Here is a 19,984-nt window from a genome sequence, read left to right as displayed (position 1 = left end):
GAGAAAGTTACCTAGCCAGTAACTATATTCTGTGACAATACTAGTGCCATTAATATTGCACTCTAAGACAAAGAACATATCTATCAAATATCATTATCTTAGAGAAGAAGCTCAAGAGAAGAAAGTGGTGTTGGAATATGTTAGCACAAAGGAGCAAATAGCAGATATCTTCACCAAGCCACTACCAGATGAAACTTTTGAATATCTCAGAACTGACCGAGTTCGGTGATAGCATCAATTCGATGACTCCATTGAATATCTTTTGGGGAGTTGATGCTGGAGTGAAACACTTTAGAATGTTTTATAAAAGTGTGCTAGAAGTAATACTAGAATTAATAATACAGAGAATGTTACAGGAAATAGGAATTAAAGACAAATGCTTTGACCAAGACTCAGTTGATACACAACAACAGGAAATAACTTCTTACAAAAAGAAATTATGTTTTAGTTCTTTTCTTTTTGGCATTGTTGTCAAAGGGGGAGAAGACCTACCAAAGGGGGAGAAGACCTACTAAAGGGGAAGATGACCTACCAATGGGGGAAAAGACTAATATATGGGAGAAGACTGAAAGAAGACTACAGATTGAAATAAAGACTGAAAATAGAAGAGAAGTCTAATTTATGGGGGAGAACATTTCAAGCATTTCAGAATCATAGCAATCCAAATCTTTTAAAGTTCAAATCAATTGGTTTTGCCATCAATGCCAAAAGGGGAGATTGTTGGCAATATTACATTATAACAGACAATGAAAGATTGTTGACATTTCAATAAGGATATTGAGAAGGTTGTTGATGATTATGGACATAATTGATTAAAGATGTTTTACTATCTTGATATTATTATTTTGTCATTGATGTCAAGAAATTGATTTTCTAATTCCATATGATGTTGTCATATATTGAGAAGTATGATATGAAGATTATAAAGAAGTCGATAAAAGACACAGGAAAGAATATGATGACTAAGGGGATAAGTTATTCAATGGACAACTACTACCAAGTCAGACAATGATGAGATCATGATGTTTTAGATTGTTTTAACATCATACATATGTTTTAAGATGTAAAGGTTAATACTATACTATGTTATCAAGAAAAGAACCTAGTCAGTAAGCCCTAAGGAACCTAGTTGGTAAGCCCTAAGCAACCTAGTCGGTAAACCCTAAGGTTATCACTATCGGTTAATGAAGGTAGAATGTCTACTGAGTGAAGTTTAGTATTCACCGAGTTACAATTGAGCTATAACAGAATGCATTAAATGTTTACACATAATATTTAATGAAAGAAGTTGATGAGCTGGAGCAGATCAATGATTGGTAAGCCGTGGAAGAAGTTTTTTAACGAATATAAGGCAATGGAAAGTCGGCAGGAAGATCTACAGCTCAGATTGAACCACATTACCCTAACACAAGTTCCAAGGTGAATATGCAAGTTCCAAGGTGGGGTAAAATGTTTTCAGATTGAAAGATACAATGAATCTAGACAAGATTAAAGATCTGATGGCTATGATTGATCATGGGAAATGTGATCAAGAAGATTAAGTAGTTAGAAGTTTGTTTATAAATAGGAAACTATTGATAAACAAGGTATGCAGACAAGTGTATGCACAGGGATGCTACATAGTGATTATCGAGCACAGAAGCTTGAAGACCTATTAGAATAATAGAGTATTGATGTCCAGCAGATAGACAAGATTAGTTCTATGTCTAGATTGTATTGAACAAATAGGAATCTGCTTTAGCATTTTAGATGTGAAGTTGCAGATAGATTTTTATTTTGTGAAAGTGACAGAAAATCTCTTAACCGAGTGGACTTAACAGTCTTATATGTAAATCCTCTAGCAAGGTGACATTCTGATTGAATGTTTGAAATCCTTTGACAAGGTCACTTCTAACAAAGTGAACATCCTAACAGATCTGAGGGAAATCCCTTAACCGGGTCACATCTAGCAATGTGTTTATAATCTTTAATAGGATTTTCTTTTAACCGGGCATACTCTAGAAGAGTATATTTCTTAGTGGGTTCGAAATCCCACAGTGGTTTTTCCCTATTTGGGTTTCCACATTAAATCTGGTGTTATGAGGTTTATATTGTTCATATGCTTTTGAATTTGCATGTTTGACAGTTTTTGGTTATATGACTAATATATATGTTACCGAGGTTGAATCTGATGTTTTTATGGATGATTAAGTTTGTATGATTCACCCCCCCCCCCTCTCATCTTGTTGGCTATTGGATCTATACTTATATTAAGTATCTGAACTATCACATGATACCCTGTTTCGACTCACTAATTAGCAAGCCAAAATTGGGGGCATATAGCTACCCACGAATTTCATCATTTCCTTAGTAAGTTAGGTGATTTTTCAATTTTATGTAATAATGTGGTTTTATAGGGTGTGGCTCCTAACTGTCTACTACAAATTCCACTAGGGGCTTCCTCTGACACTTTATGGATATATCCTTTTTCATGAAATGGTTACTATTTTTGTACTTTAGCTTTCATATGCACGTAGTGTCATATGACCACTAAAGTGGGGGCTAAATGTAGCATCATAAATTGTACACCCTCAATTGGGTGTTACAATTCCATGCTTAGATTAGCATCCACCTTAGTGTGTTGCACTTTTCATTTTAAATTCCTTTTAATCATTTAATTAATTAATTTAATTAAATCTAAACTCCTCTTTTATCACTTCACACATCATAAAATTGGGCCCTTAATCCTAAGTGTGCCCCTTTTATTTTATCATTTTAATCAGTTAATTCATTGATTCCCTAATTAGTACCTATTTTGACCTTCAACGCCTAATTTCACATATCTAAATATCTTAAATCATCGCAGCCACTTGGGGATCACCTTATAATCACAATACCTTGCATCCCTAGAAATTTGGAAAAAAATTGAGAGGACCGGTGTGAATCACAGCAGTCCCAACTTTTTCTCCCCAAATTTTGAGATCATGTTTTGGCAATATTATAATGTTTAAATCTAGAGGTTTGCAAAAAAATAGCAATTCTAGGTCAACCTTTGATCAAAAACAAAGTTAGGTTTTTATATATAAATCTTTTACTTTCCTCATTTGAAGGATTCATTCTCTGGCAATAGAAGGGGCCTCTTATGAAGTGAAAGAGTAGGTACAAAAATTCGACAGACCAAATCCAAAAGAAGATCCCAAATCCATGGGACTAGGACACCCAATGCCCTGGTCCTCTACACTTTGGTTTTTTCTATGTTCATTCAACATTTCAGGACTTTAGGGTGCAATTTCCAGAAAACCAGCTCAGTTCAATGATAGGGACCATGGTGTCCAGCGCACCAGTCTGGCTCAGTTCAACTCATTTTCTAATGACATGTGCTTTTCTAAGTTTCATTTCCAATTTTTTACTTTGTGTCTCAGATTTTGATTTACATTTTCCCATGTTTTGGTTTATACTTGGATTTTTAGTCATTTCCTTAGCCTAATTTGTCACATTAACACATTTTGCACATCTCCTTTTCATAGAAACAAAGGAATAGAAATCCTATAGATATTTCTTGAGTCTATTTTATAAGAATTCAAAGTGAATCATCTCCTTAGGAATATTTTGTATTCTAATGTGTGAATGAGAGTGGGATTGGGCCCTAATTCATTTGGTTCCATTTTTATCCTACACATATAGAAAATTGAATGATGATTGATAGAGGATTGATAAATGACAATTGATTGATAATGATTGATGATAGGATATTAAGAATTTATTGGAAATGATTGAGGTTGATACTAATCGACATTGATTAGAGTTAAAATGAAAATTAAATGATATTGATAGATAAACATGATCATGAAATGACAATTTAGATTGGCATCGATGAGACCCAAATTTAAAGAACTAAATAGGATCGAATAGGAAGAAAAAGCAAAAGAATAACATGATGTTGACAAAATATAAAGACCAAATGTGCAACATAAAGGAAGTGTTAGTAAGTGCAAAATGGTCTAAAAGAAGGTAACACAGAAATGTTAACATCCAACGATGCATGGGTTGACCATTTTTTAATGTCTACAATATCATAATACATCATCCCATGAAAAATCTGACAAACTGCACATTCTAGCACATATTCCAAAAGATGTCACAAAGCATAGTAGATATAATCAACTAGTTGGCCATATAACCACTTTCAATGCATAATACTCCATGTGGATCTCAAGAAACCAAATTAATACCCAATTAATCATCTCAATACATCTTCCAACACATATCTAGACCAAAACAACATGATCCACTAAACCACAATGCAATTAACATATCCGAAGGGTACCGAATTTTTTTTGAACCACCCTAAATACAGGACGACACAAGTAATACCAAAAGATTATCCGAACCAAACTCTATCCAGATAACCAATATCCATCTGAATAACAAGGTTTGACATCAATGGCAACCATACAAGCTCATGCTAAAAACAATCTCCAACATGGATAACATAAGGATAACATATGAAGAGATTATTTAAATGAGAGAAGAGGCCTCAATTTAAATATTTTTTATGGGGAAAATAAATGACCAAATATTTAATATCAAATGGATGGTTAGGATTGTGGGAGTGTGGTCCTAGATTTGGAGGCTTAAACTTGTGACAAGTGTCACAAGGAGAAGTGAGGTGTAAGGGATAAGTGTGCTCACACATGGGGAAGATCATGAAAGACACATTTCTATGTCATATGTAAGAGCTAAGTTGACTTGTGAAAGTAACATGTGTATGACACATGTAAGAGGTAGGGTGACTATAATGCAACTTTTTATGCTCACACATGTGTGAGAAAGAGGAGGGTAGGGACACTTGTCACACGATGACAAGTTTAGATCTTAATTTATGTAGATGGATTCAAGGGCTAGGATTGAGCTAGAAAGGATTGAGGATGATGTAGAATTAAATAATAATAAAAATGGTAATGAGGTTTAATTAGCTTAAATCAATTAATTAAGTATGAATTAATTAACTAATTTAATGGGATAAGGTTAGATATAATTAAATAAATGTATTTATTTAATTAATGATGAAGGATAAAGATAAAGGTTAAACTATACCTTCTCCTCTTGCTTGAGCCAAAGTAGAGGCACCCTTCTCAACTTGATTTTCTCTTTTGGTGTTGTTGTAGTTGGATGGAATGTGGTTACTCAAACTAGAAAAATGATGGTATGCTAAAGGTGATTGAATGATGAAATAGACAACATAAGGATAGAATATTGGGAGAGAATAAAATCAGAGAAGAGGCACCAATTTATTTATTTTTCATGAGAAAAATCAATGGACAATATTTAATGTCAAATGGATGGTTAGGATTAGTGGGGGTGTGGTCCTAGAATTGGGGTCTTAGCCTTGTGATAAGTGTCACGAGGAGAAGTGATGTCTAAGGGCTAAGTGTGCTCACATTTGGGGAAGCTCATGAAAAGGACATGTCTATGACGTGTGTAAGAGGTAAGTTGACTTGTGAAAGTGACATGTTTATGACACATGTAAGAGGTAGGGTGTCTATGATGTGACTTTTCAGGCTTACACATGTTTGAGAAAGAGGAGAGTAGGGACACTTGTCACATGATGACAATTGTAGATCTTAATCCATGTATATGGATTCAAGGGCTAGGATTGAGTGGGAAAGGATTGAGGGTGACATGGAATTAAATAATAAGGACAATAGTAATAGGTTTAATTAGATTAAATCAATTAATTAAGTATGAATTAATTAATTGATTTAGTGGGAAAAGATTCGACATAATTGAATAAATGTAATTCTATTTGATTAATGGTGACAAATAAAAATGAAGGTTAAGCTTATTAAATAAATTATAAATATATATTTAATTGGCCAGAATGGGATAAGGTCAAGTGTGTTCAAGTATGGATGAATTTAGGTGTCTACACTAGTTCTTGCATAGTCACATCAAATCAAATTAAAAGAGGAAATAATCATACACAACATTAAATTCTCCTTTAGGATTGAAGTTGGATCTTGTTGGCTATTTCCTCCAATAAATGATAGTGATTTGGATCCTAGTTTATGTCTATAGGCTAACTCATTTTGATATATTTCACTTATACATGTTAATTGTTGGTATTGCCTACATTGAAATCCATGCATGACACTTGAAAATAATGAGAAGATAAAGTTATGAACACAAATATTTCAATGTAATAAATGGACCATTGCCTTTATTTTCTTTTCCCCTCCAATTAAGCTAGAATAAAGTTGCATCTAATGCTCCACTTGATGTGCTCAAAATGATGTATTGGTGTTAGAATTTTGTTTCTCAATGAACTAGAAACATGACTTTAGGATTAAGTTGAGATATCAAATGGAAAATATGAGGATATGATAGAATGTGTTGTTTATAAAAATGAAAAGCATAAGGGGATGCCTCTGATTTATAAATTTTCCATGGAGAAAAGGGAGGGATGAGATGTAAAATATTAATGAAGGGTTAGGATTTGAAGAAGATGGATGCATGGATTAAAGGCTTAGTCTTGTGACATGAAAAGATGGAGACAATTTTAAGATGAAATGAAGGCTACACATGTTTGAAGAGCATGCTCACATATGTATGAGAAAGGTAGTGGGCCTAAGCCAAAAGTCAAAGATCAAGTGGAGGCTTGGGTGGATTTAAATCTTTCATGGTTACACATGTGTGAGTAGGCATGTATTGATGTGTTTAATAGTCATAGTCAACTTGGATAAAATTCAAAAAGAAGTTTACCTCCCTTGAAATAAAATTCAATTCTAAAACAAAATTTAACTATCCTAAAGATTCAAATGTCAATTTTTGACTCTCAAGATAACTTATTAGTTCAATATGTCCATTAATATTTCAACAAAAACACTATGTGTTAGAGACTACAAAATAGGGTTAGATTTGGAACATAACAACTTAATTCACATATCCCTCCCTAAATAAGTGTTCAATGATTTATTATATAATTAAATTTGTGCAATCTATAACACTTTTTATCTCTAGAACACTTTTTATCATCTAATATATAATATTTTGATGCTCTAAGTATCTAAATTTTAAAATTATGAAAGAAAACAAAATGAGAGAGGGAGAGAAAGAGACGTTAGACATTCTAAATTTATCATTAATATTGCATGAATATACTCTAGAATTGTAGAGTATATCATTACTTAATTATGTTTCACTAGATCCTATCACAATTTCACATAAATGATACAAATATCCAAAGGAAACTTCTCACACAAAGAAACTGGTCAAATTCCTCCAAATTTTGGTGTAACAATTTAATATTTCAAAGAAAAAGATAAGTGTGCAACAATATATGCTTTACCATTGAAAAACAACATTCAGTTGACATCAAATTTGCAAACCGTGAAGTGAGTAGAATATTATCAATTCTTTACTATTTCCCCATAGTTATCAACAATTTATAATCCTCAAAAATGATCAATCAAATGGCCTTTTTGTCACAAGTTGTTTTAATTTAATTATTTTATAGATTAATATATTATAATTATGACTTGTTTATTTTTATTCTATATTAAGTAATTATGTTTATTAAATAAAATAAAATGTCTATATTTGTTCTCAATAGAATTAGCATATTTCCAAACTAAAATATATAAATGTTTATATTTTAAAACATATATTTTAAATTATAAATTATAAAAATATATACATTACTATCTTTTTACATGATAAATTAAAAAAATTTAAAATTACAAATCAATAATTGAAGTTAAAGATTATTTTTTAAAGAAAGAAGAGGTAAATGTGAACTTAAGTTTACTTATTAAAGAGAAATATTTCAAGTAAAGTTTATTAGTTTTATTAATATAAAAAGAAGTAACTTTATTAAGAAAGATTATGTATATTTTGTTGGCAATTGGGAGGAATTCATTATATGTTGCATTGATGTTTTGTCATTGATGTCAACACTAGTTGTTTTGGTTGTTCATCGGTATCCTTTTAGTCCTTGTAGGTTGTTTGGTTTCTGGTTGGTTAGATCATGATGATCCGGTATACTCTGGTATGCTTTGGCTTATCGAATTGGCTTAGATCTGCTAATCATGCTACTTAGATTCATGTTTAGTCAGTTGGTTTTGATTTGGTGATCGGATGCTATCTTATATGCTAGTAAGCTTGGTTTGTTGATCCGTGAGGGTTTCACCGGCAGAGCTTTGTTGAAGATCTTTTGATACTATGCATAAGTGGTGTCGGTGTGGCTTCTAGTAGAGATTTAGGATGTTGATGGTGATCGTGTTCGAGACTTGACTGATTGGGATTATTGCTTTAGCGTGTGTGAACCTAATTTGAGCCCAGTACTATCTAGGTTATGGACCAACTTAATGTAACATGTTGTTTGGTCTTCTCGATGTGTTTCTAGGATGACTTAAAGGTGGGATATTATTTGTTTGGTCTCAGGCCAACATGTTTTATAATTATGTAATAGGATTTATCATCTAGTGGCCAACCTAATTGTAGATCATATAGGAATGGTATAGGAGAAAATAATGTAATAATCATTCATGCAGAGTATTTGGTCGGTCATTGGTGATCAAGTTGGGTTTATGCAAGAGGTTTAAGATCTCCAGTATTGAGCTTAACAAAAATTGTATCCAAGCATAGGAGATGCTATTATTGTAGTTCATTCTTTCTTCTGGATTGTAGTTTGGATTTCTTTGTAGTCAATGAGACTCCTTTTGTAATGAACAGTGTGCTCTAGGCTGTTGGCCTTCCTACAAGTGCAAGCCCCTCAATTTGTAATCACATACTTATTGTAGAAGTATTATCTGACTATGGGTAGGCTTCCCACCATGGTTTTTTCCTTTACCAGGGTTTCCACGTACAAATCTTGGTGTCATGTGGTTGGTATCTATTCTCTAATTGTTGCGTGTGCTTAATTGGTTTAAGTATTCTGGTATTGATCTTATGTGTTCTGGTAATAAATTTTTAATTGCTTAAGGTTTCAGTAATCTGGTGAGAACTGATTCACCCCCCTCCCTCTCAGTTGTCTTTTGGTTATTTGAACTGTCTAACAATTAGTATTAGAGCTCTGGTCCTCTCTATAGAAGCTTAACCGCTTGAGGAAGATCCTATGGCATCTAACAGTTCAAGTTCCTCTAGTTCATCTGTAGTTGTCTTTTGAAGAGAAATTCCTAGGCTTGATGGAACAAATTATAGAGTATGGAAGATTCAGATGGAGACTCATCTGAGATGTCTTGGTAAGGAAATTTGGGAGATCACTAAGAATGGGAACTTACTAATTTTAATCCGGCATCTAGCAATCCTCCTCCGACAAACTTGGATAAGGAACTTGAGAATGATTGTAGAGCTAGAGAAGCCCTCTTGTGTGCACTTTCTGATCAGAAAATAATGAGATTGACTGACAAATCATCAGCAAAGGCTTTATGGGACAAGTTGGAGACTCTAAATGAAGGTGACCCTACTGTTAAGATTGCTAAACTTGATGGTTACCAGGTGTGATATGAAAATTTGAAGATGAAAGGATTACTGTATTTATGGAAAGGGTAAATGAAATTGTCATGAGAATTCAATGTTGTGGTGGATCTCTGAGTGAAGATGAAAAAATTTCTAAAGTTATAAGAGATATACCATTGGCTTATATGATGAAGGCTACTGCAATTAGTGAATTGATAACAATGACTAATACTTATGTCAATAGGGATACCTTGGTTGGGAAATTATCTACTTTTGAGCTTGAAGAATTTGGACCTTCTGGAGCTGTGAAGTTTGAACCTGCTTTTCATGCATTTACATCATCAACCGGAAAGAAAGATTGGAAAGCTTTGTATTTGAAGGAATTGGATGATATGAAGAGAGAAGATGAAGAATTTGAGAAACTTGAAGCCCTATTTTCTAGAAGAGTACCTAAAGGACAAGTAGGAAGTAAGTATGAAGGAAAATCATCTTTTAAATGTTTTGCATGTAATAAGATAGGTCATTTTGCATCTAGATGTCCTGAAAGGAATTCAATATTTGAAGAGAGAGCTAGAAGATCTTTTAAGCCTAACCCTGGATATCAGAACAAGCATAAGTACAGGGAAAACAAAGATAAATCATGTTACTTTGCAGATGAGGAAGGTGTGACTGATTCTAATGATGAACAGGCACAAGAATCTGCTAGTGGTTTTGACAATGGAAAGGAATGGGTGTTCTTGGCTATCAAGGAAGATGATCTGGCACTAGAAGAGAATGTACCTAAAGAAAAGGCCCTTGCTACTAAAATTGAAGATAAGGATGAGTGGGTAATTGACAGTGGATGTCCACATCATATGACTGGAGATAAAATGAAGTTTCTATCTTTGCAAGAATTTGATGGCGGTTTGGTTAGATTTGGAGATGACAAAGTATCGTGTGTGTGAAGTAGGATACCTGTAGCTACAACACAAACACTCAATAGATCATTACAAGCATGGTTAACAAATTGAAATCAAATGAAATATAAACCATGACAAAGCAAGCTATCACCTCCTAACAGATGCGAATGTGGACTTACTCTCAGATCTGGATGAGCAATCCCAATGACTTGACTACACCAAGATGGAGGATTTAAAATGATATGATATGCAAGCTAGATGAATGAATGATTAAGCTAGATTGATCCAAGAAGCTAATTATGATAATGATATACATGATTATGCTAAATGAAGATACAATTAAGATAGAAAAAGAGATTGATTATGCTATATGATATAACAAATATGCTAGAATATGATCAGATTAATCTAGATCTAAGATGCAATTTCCTATAAGAACAATTCTTAAATGATATGCAAGGATGCATATGCCTATAATAACAATTCTTGAGATTAAAATGAGATAGGATATGCCTATAATAAAAATGCTTAAGATGAAAATCAGATGGAATCCTTTGTGTTCTGAAATGGGGGATATTTATAGGATTTCCAAGGCCAAGCGTGAGGTGGAAGGAATCAATGGTTAAGATTGAATCTAAAGATATCAAGGGTCAAATTAGAGGAGGTTGCAGAAGAGGTTGGAGGTAGGGACACTTGTCATCTCTGTGGTGACAAGTGTCCAGGAATCTTGCTCATAAGAGGGCAAGTGTCCAAGGGAGGAGACATGTGGCACAAGTGCCATGTGTCTCAAGGGGAGAATATCCAACCCATGGGAGGTTAGGATAAGGAGGTTAGGATGTGCAAGATAGGATAGGGTTAGATAAACCTAGGATTAGGTGGAATGGGTTAGGTTAGGGGATGGTTAGGCTAGGTGGTTAGAAGTTAGGAGGCATGTGGGAAATTTGAATTTAAAAATTCAAATAATAGGAAAAGGCTAATTAACTTTCAACAACTCATAAATTGATTTGTTTTAATTAATTAGGGTATTCGAAGAAATGAATTAAATGGGGGAAGGACAAATTAATTTAGATTAATTGATCAAAGGGGACCATTGAAATGAACTTATTAAATAAATCCTTAGATTTATTAATAAGCAAGTGAATGGGGGAATTTAATCAAGTTGCTAGTGAATTCAATTAAATTTGGAAGGGGGATTAATTAAATAATTTCATATTTAATTAATTTTTAGGCCATTTTTTAGGTGTATACATTTTGCCCCTCTTTGAAGTGAGGTGTGATGATGCATTGATTCAAAGAATAATCTCATTTTGATGATGTTGATGATATTGATTCAATAGGATGCCCTAGACATTGATTGATAAATTGTGATATGATGATGCCCCCTCGGGAGATCAATTGAGATGATTGACCTTCGGAGTGTTTGGATCTATGTGAAATTGATTTCCCGATTAGAAGTGATTTGATTTTTGCAACATTGATTGATGAAAGTGTGAGTTCTTCAATCACTATGTTGTGATTCTGGATGTGATGACTGATAGAGCCTAATTGAATTAATAAGATCGATTAGATTGATGAGATTGAGATCTAGTCTGGTTTCAAGAATGAAACCTCCTATATAAGATAAAGATGATCAAAGTGTTTGGTTTCAGGAATGATAGTATAAGACTTGATCAAAACAACTAGTTCCAGGAAAGATATATCCTATATAAGATATGATAAAATGAATCAGATGAGATGAATTGATAGAATCTATAAGATTGATTGGATAAAGAACTGACATTTTGTTGATATCATATTACAGAAAGATTCAGATGTGCTGATGTTAGTACATTTGAGGGAGTAGCATAAGATTCACGTTGGGTCGACAACATCTGGAGAGAGATGAGTCATTGTTCTGATTGTGTAAACACCTATGATGATATATTGATGATTCTTGCAATAGATTTGGCCTTGGATAAGATGAGTTTGTGTGATCATATACATGAATGAAATGTAAGCTAAATGCAAATGAAATGCAAAGTTGTGATCGGACCAGTCACTGGGTTATTGCATTTTGTCATCATTGAGCTTTTAAGATATGGGAAGTGAGTGCAAACATTGATGGAATAAATGAACCATGATGAACTAAGCACTAATTTCTTGGAGTTTGATATTGCAAGTGAGCACAAGCATCGAGGTATAATTGAACCAAGATGACCTAAGTGTTGCTTGCGTAAAATGGGCAATATTAACCATGTCTATATGCAAATCAGAAATGTCTTTGATGATACTCTAATTATCATGTTGTGAGACAAATTTGCACATATTAATGATTAATTTAAAGACAACAAACCAAAAAAATACCATGTTCCTTCCTTGTGCATCTAGTCAAAGACATCCTGGAGTCACTTAGAAATCATGATAGAGAAAATAAAGATATTAAAGTTGAACCAAAGTGTTAAAATCATTATCCAAAAGATATCATCCATTGATATGTGTGTGTGTCATGCTTAGACTAACATGTGATAGTTTGATGGTTGATAATTTGATCATGTGGTCAACGTTGGATGTGTCTCAGTTTTTCTTGATAAGAGTTGTCTAATTGTTGTTCTACCTGTTTTGTGAAGCTCAAAACGATTGAAAATTTTTCCCCCAACTAGGTGTAGGATTTTTCCCCAAACCTAGAAACAAATTTATTGTGACCCAATGATCCATACCATGGTGAGCAACCAACTGTGATGCCTACATATGTACAAAGGCTTATTATAGATATGAATAGTGCAAATGGAAATGAAATGCAAGTGGAAGGATGTAAGAACTAATAGATGGAAGAGCTAGTTGACAGATAGCGCATGTTGCCAGGTTTTCACCATTTGTTTTTATTGCACTTTTTCTCATATTTGATTTTTTTTGTTTCTCTATTTTAATTGTTTTTGTATTTTCTGATTTTCCACTGTTTTTTATTTTTCTTCTTTTTCACTATTTTTTATTTTTTTGCTTTTCCAGTTGTTTTTTTCACTATTTTTAGATTTTTCTACTTTTTCACTTTTTTGGATTTTCTTCTTTTTCATTGTTTTTTAGATTTTTCTGCTTTTTCACTGTTTTTGGATTTTTCTGCTCTTCCACTATTTTTGGATTTTTCTGCTTTTTCAGACATAAAACTTCTTTAGATGCATGTTATTCATGGGTTCCTCGAGCTTATCCCCGTCCTCTATTGATAGTTGATATTGTCCTGTGTTGATAGTTGATATTCTCCTGACCCAAATACTATTGTGACCACAAATAGACTTAACTAGTTTGATTCAAACTTCCCTTTCTTTTCTCGAGTTGCCTAGTTGCGTGGATTTTCCTTTAGTGCTAGTTCTCCAACTTAAAAGGCTCGTGGTTTGACCTTGTGATTATAATTGTGGCACATTCCCTATTGATACACCTTCAAATGATCAAAGGCATTTTGTCTTTCTTCATGGATCAATTCTAACTCTTGCAATCTAGATACGCATTGTTCTTCATCTCGGATAAGGCCTTTTAAGGATACTCATAGAGAAGGTATCTCTACTTCTATTAGCAGTATTGCTTCTAATCCATAGACAAGAGAGAAAGGTGAGGTTCTTGTTGGTGTGTGGATACTGGTACGATAGGCCCATAGAGCAGGGTTCAATTGAATATGCCAATCTCTGCCAGCATCATTCACTATCTTTTTGAGGATTTTCATAATATTTTTATTTGATGCTTCAGATTACCCATTCCCTTGTGGATAGTAAGGTGTGGAGAATCTATGTTGGACCTTGAATTTCTCACATAGCTCTTGTACATTCAGGTTATTGAACGGTCGCCCATTATCAATGATAATGGTCATGGGTATGTCATAGTGACATATGATGTAGTTCAAGATATGAGAGGTACTGCCTCAGTCCATTTTGTGAAATATCTTGTAGCTACAAGGATGAATTTGTGAGCATTGTATGAAGGAGGATTTATCTTTCCTACTAGATCAAGACCCCATTGACGAAAAGGCCATGATGTTGCCAAAGCATGAAGTTCTTGTGCTAGTGCATGAATTAAATTTCCATGGATCTGACAGTGTTTGCATGTTTTAGCTATCTGAAAAGAATCTCGTTCCATGGTTGGCCAATAATATCCCAAGCGTATGAGTTTTTTTGAAAGGGTAAGACCACTTGAATGAGTGCCACAATTGTCATTATGGACTTTATTTAAGGCCTTCTCAGATTCTTCTTTCTCAAGATATATAAAGAGAATATCATCCAGACCTCGTTAAAAAAGGGTATCCATGACAAGAGTATAATGGGAGGATTGGTGAATAAAGTTTCTATTTTGGTTCTTTGACAAGTCAAGAGGGAGGGTGTTATCTTTCAGGTATGTATAAATTTGGTCATAGCGAGAGGAATCATGCCCAAAAAGGTAACAGATAGTTTGGGAATCAGGACAATTATGAGCAGGGTAAAACAACTCTTCCACTAGGAATTCATAGAGCTCTTGATTTTCCTGTGTCTACAATAGAGAAGCAAGTGTTGACATGGCATCTGCTTCTTTGTTGTCATTCCTCAGAATCTGTTGAAAATTTATTTCAACAAAGTATTTCTTGACATCATCAACCATCTTCTTATAAGGCATTAAATTTTCATCCTTTGTTTGATAATCATCATTGATTTGATTGATGACAAGCTGAGAGTCTCCAAAGACTTGAAGTTGTGTAACGATCCATTATATGGCCATTTTGATTCCTGTGACCAAAGCTTCATATTTTTTTGTGTTATTGGTACATCTAAAGCTTAATTTGTATGCCTTTGGAATTGTATGACCTTGTAGTGTGATGAATATAATGCCTGCTCCTAATCCATGTTGTGTTCCATTATTGATGCCTACTCCTAGACTGACATTCAGGTGATGCATTATAAGATATAGATCTAACCCTGGAATGTCTACATATGACCAGGAAAAATTGATTTGCCATCTTTTGAAGAGTTCCAAATATTTTTTTCTTTCATGTTCTATAGAGAGGTTGTTGGATATAGTTCAGTTGTGCCAATGGTAACTACCTTTGTTGGCTCTATCATTATGGATGACCTTTCTTGATAGTATTAAGGTAAGGTGTCAAATCTCCCATCTTCTGGTGCCTCAAGGAGGTTTTCACCATTAGATGTGTCCTTTCTTTTTACTTTTTCTCAGTCTAATGTTGCCAATAAATGGTTTTTAGCATTAGACCTTATATTGTTTTCTTTATTTTAACTTTTATGACTGGGAGGTTTGGCATCTACTTGACTAGAAGATGCGTTGTTGAAATTCCTGGTGAAATTTTTTGTGGGTTTGATTGTATTAAGATATAAGGATATGGCATGGTCATTAGGAAAGGTATCAATGACAGCATGTCTTTCATTTTCCCAGTCAATAAGTTCAAGATGGGTTAAGGGTAAGGGATCCTCAGGTTGAATTGTTTCAAATATATTAGGGATCATGATAGAGATGTCAGAGCTTTCAATATGTATTTCAATGTCTATAAGGATACTCTTGTCAGAATAACCTTTCACAAGTATCTCTTGATCATCCTCGATTAAGTCCAAGTCAACCAAATGTGATCCCGATTCAAGTGGGCTAGTTCCTAAAGTTTGACCTACATATGCATGAAATACATCGGCACCTAAATCTTCTACTTCCCTTTCAATTTCAAGTTGTTCTTATCTTTTTTCATGTTCATCTTGTTGTTGGATAGAATATGTATCCTCTTGTAGAGTAATTTATCCATACCTTAAGCCTGATTTGTTTGTAGCCTGCTGAGTATGAGGTTTTATTGGTTCTAGAATACCTTTGTTTCTTTTTCCTAGAGGACCCCTTCCAGTGTATCCCATTTTCTGGAGGATGTTAAATCCTTTTCCATATATTTTAGTGGGTATTTTGATAGTGTTTATCTTTTGTTGGACTTCATCATCCTTGTATAGCCACTGTAGCACATCTTTGTCTTTTGTTTCTTCAGATAATGTCCCAGCACTGATAAATGCTCCATCAAATATAGGAAGATTTTTCACAATGGGTTTTTGCTTAGAGTTCGATGGTTTTTCATAAGATTGAGGAGAAAGTGGTACCTGTGATAGTGAATATTCTCCATTACCTTGATCTCTTAGCTGCATTTTTTTTTTCATACTTGACAAAATTGAGGCAAATGATTTTTCTTTGGATTGTGTGTTTGAATACGATGCCTCCCTATTATGAGGAACAATGACCTCCCGAGCTGGTTTTAAATTACTATAGTAGTGAAATGGATTTGAATCTGTTGAGATCATCATTTCTTGCCCATTGTAAGGAAATTTCAGGCACTGATGATATGTTGATGGAATAGCTTGTATGTCATGTATACAGGGTCTTCCCAAGAGTATGTTGTATGATAAGTCCAAGTCTAGAACTTGGCATGTTGTGTCCTTCTACAAAGGTCCCACTCTGATGGGTAATATCACAATTCCTTTAGAGGAACGCTCTTCTTCATCATATGCTTTGATTGTGATCTTTTTCCGCGGATCAACTGCATCTTCAGAATAACCTAGAGCACGGATAAGACTTAATGAGAAAATATTTAAGCCAGCTCCCCCATCTATTAGGACACATTTAATGAGCATCCTATGAATGAGGACTTCAATTTGTAAGGGAGAGTTATGGGTATGTTGCAATAAATCAATGCTTGGACATGAAGGATATGAGCTTTGAATATGATCCTTTGAAATAGGTTTGATGGCCATTATGGATATCCCTTGGGGAGCTTCATCCTTGGTTGTATTATTTGGTGAGGATGTTGTGGAAGGTTCTTGCAAGTTTTCAAGACGTGTAGGAATAGGTTCCTTTGGAGAGTCAATTTTCTTATGGGGGGATGAGTCATTGCTAGATATAGGTGCGAGATTTTGATCTTCCTCAGAAAAATCCCTTAGAGATCTAAATAAGAGTTGCATAAAAGAGTCACCTTTCTTTGGAGATGCATTTGAATCCTTATGATGTTCTCACATAGTTGGATTTTGATTTTGGACTTGTTTCATTTCTCTGATATGTTGACCTGCTATGTCTTCTTCTTGTAATTTTCTTTGGTATTCCATGTTTCTATGATCTTCAGCTATTTCAAATGTTTCTATTTTCTATTTTTGCAATCTTATGCCTCTCTGCTCTAGTTAGAACGGGCATATACATGTGTTCAATATTGTGCAGGGATTCGATTGTCTAAAAGGTGTTGCAATAAGTGACACACTATCTATTAGGATTCCCAAAGATACTGAGAGGGAGGGGTGAATCAGTATCTAACTGGTTAATTGATTTTCTTAACTTATTAAATGAAAAACATTCCAAAATTGTGTACCGGTAAACCAAAATTAATGCAGTAAATAAGAAAAACAACCACAACATGAAAGACACACCATAACACAATATTTTTAATGAGGAAACCCGATGTGGGAAAAACCTCGGTGGGATTTGTGACCCACAATATTCATTTACTGGCCAATAAGAGAATATTACTGTTGCAATAGGGGCCTGCAAATGTAGGAAGGCCAACTACGTAAAGCCCACTGCTTACATATAAAAGAGAAGTCTCTGCGACTTACAAAAGTGGATTATAAAAATCAAATGTCATGTATTGCTACAAAAGGGCATCTGCTATGCCAAATCCAGTACTGGTTTAAGCTCTGCAACTTCCAAAACCTTATTCCAAACTCTGCCTTAATGTTCGCACATAATATCCATCATATAGCCTACATATAAATGTTCTCTAAGATCTCATACTTATATATGAGCCTTATTACAATGTGCCTTGTCGGCTTTCAAAAAGATATTACAATTAATTACATTTTGCAATAAATAAAATCCTGTCTGCCAGGGTGCTGGTAATCAATCTTTTCCGTGCTGGTGAACATATGTCAGTGTAGAGTCTGTCAGTGTTGATGTCTACCAGTATCATATGATTGTAAGGTTTCCATCAATGACAATACCTTCAAACACCTACAATTTCTCATTGGAGTGTGCATTTTCCAACAATCTCCCCCTTTGGCATTGATGGCAACACTCGTGAGAAAAATCCAAAAAGTGTTGTCCAAAAAGGTGTCTTACCAAAAAGGTGTCTACATGTTGCCATGAGAAGTATGTTTTGATGAGTATTAAGAGGTTGGTAAGTGACACAGAAAAAATGTGATAATGAACGGGAATAATAAGTTATTCAATGGGCAACTACTACCGAGCTAGACAATGATGAGATCATGTTGTTTTGATTGTTTTGATATCCTACATAAGTTGTTGATTATAAGTTTAATACTATACTATGTCACTGAGCAAAGAACCTAGTCGGTAAACCCTAAGTTACCTAGCTGGTAAACCCTAAGGTTATCGATATCAGTTAAAGAAGGCAGAATGTCTATCGAGTGAAGTTTAGTATTAACCAAGTAACGACCGAGTTATAATAGATAGCATTGGATGGATAAAAGAATTATTTAATGAAGGATGCTGATGAGCTAGAGATGAATAAATGATTGGTATGTCGCACAAGAAGTTTGTTAAGGATCTACGACAATGGAAAATAGAGAGGAAGATCTACAGCACAAATTGAACCGCAATAACCTAGCACAAGTTCCAAGGAAGGAATGCAAGTTCCAAGGCGACGTAAAATGTTTTTCTGATCGAAGGATACATTGAACCTAGTCAAGTTTGATGAGCTGATGGCTAAGATTGATCATGGGAAATGTGATCAAGGAGATTAAGAGCTTAGAAATTGTTTATAAATAAGGAATTGTTGATGAACAATGTATGTGGGCAAATGTATGCACAGTGATGCTACAGGAATGTTTACCGATCTTAGAAGCTTGAAGATCTGATTGGAGAACAGATTGAGAAGCCCTACAAGCCCAACAAGGGACAAGATAAGTCTTATGACAAGATTGTTTTGAGCAAATAGAATCTGCTTTAGCATTTTAGATGTGAAGTTGCAGATATATTTTACTACTGTTATTTATTTTGTAAGTGACAGAAAATCTCTTAACCAAGTAGACCTAACAGTGTTGTTTGTAAACCCTCTAGCAAGCTAACATTCTAAATGAGTGTTTGAAATCCTTTGACAAGGTCACTTCTAACAAAGTGAAAGACTCTAACAAGTTTTAGGTAAATCCCTTAACCAAGTCACATCTAGCAATGTGTTTATAATCTTTAACATGATTAGCTTTTAACCAAGCATACTCTAGAAGGGTATATTTCTTAGTGGGTCCGAAATCCCATAGTGGTTTTTCCCTATTTGGGTTTCCACATATAATCTGGTGTTATATGTGTTGTGATGTTATCTGTTCATGAGTTTGAATGTTTTACAGTTTTGGTTATATATTCTGAAGTATAAGCTACCGAGGTTGAATCTATTGAATATATTGAACAAGTTAAGTTTGTATGATTCACCCCCCCCCCTCTCATCTTATTAACTATTGGCATCGGAGCTTTACAATTGGTATCAGAGATTTGGCCTCTAGAAGAAAAGTTTAAAGGTACTTGAGGTAAAGATCTGAAGATGTATAAAAGGGATGCACCAAAGCTGAACAAGTCAAGTTTCTCCACATGGCAGAAAAGGATGAAGTTGCATTTATCAGGAATTGGAGAATATGCAACATATTATCTGGAGAATGATTACATAACACCTAGCACCA

Source organism: Cryptomeria japonica, chromosome 4 (genome assembly GCF_030272615.1).
Source record: "Cryptomeria japonica chromosome 4, Sugi_1.0, whole genome shotgun sequence".
Lineage (NCBI taxonomy): Eukaryota > Viridiplantae > Streptophyta > Pinopsida > Cupressales > Cupressaceae > Cryptomeria > Cryptomeria japonica.
This window is presented reverse-complemented; position numbering follows the sequence as displayed.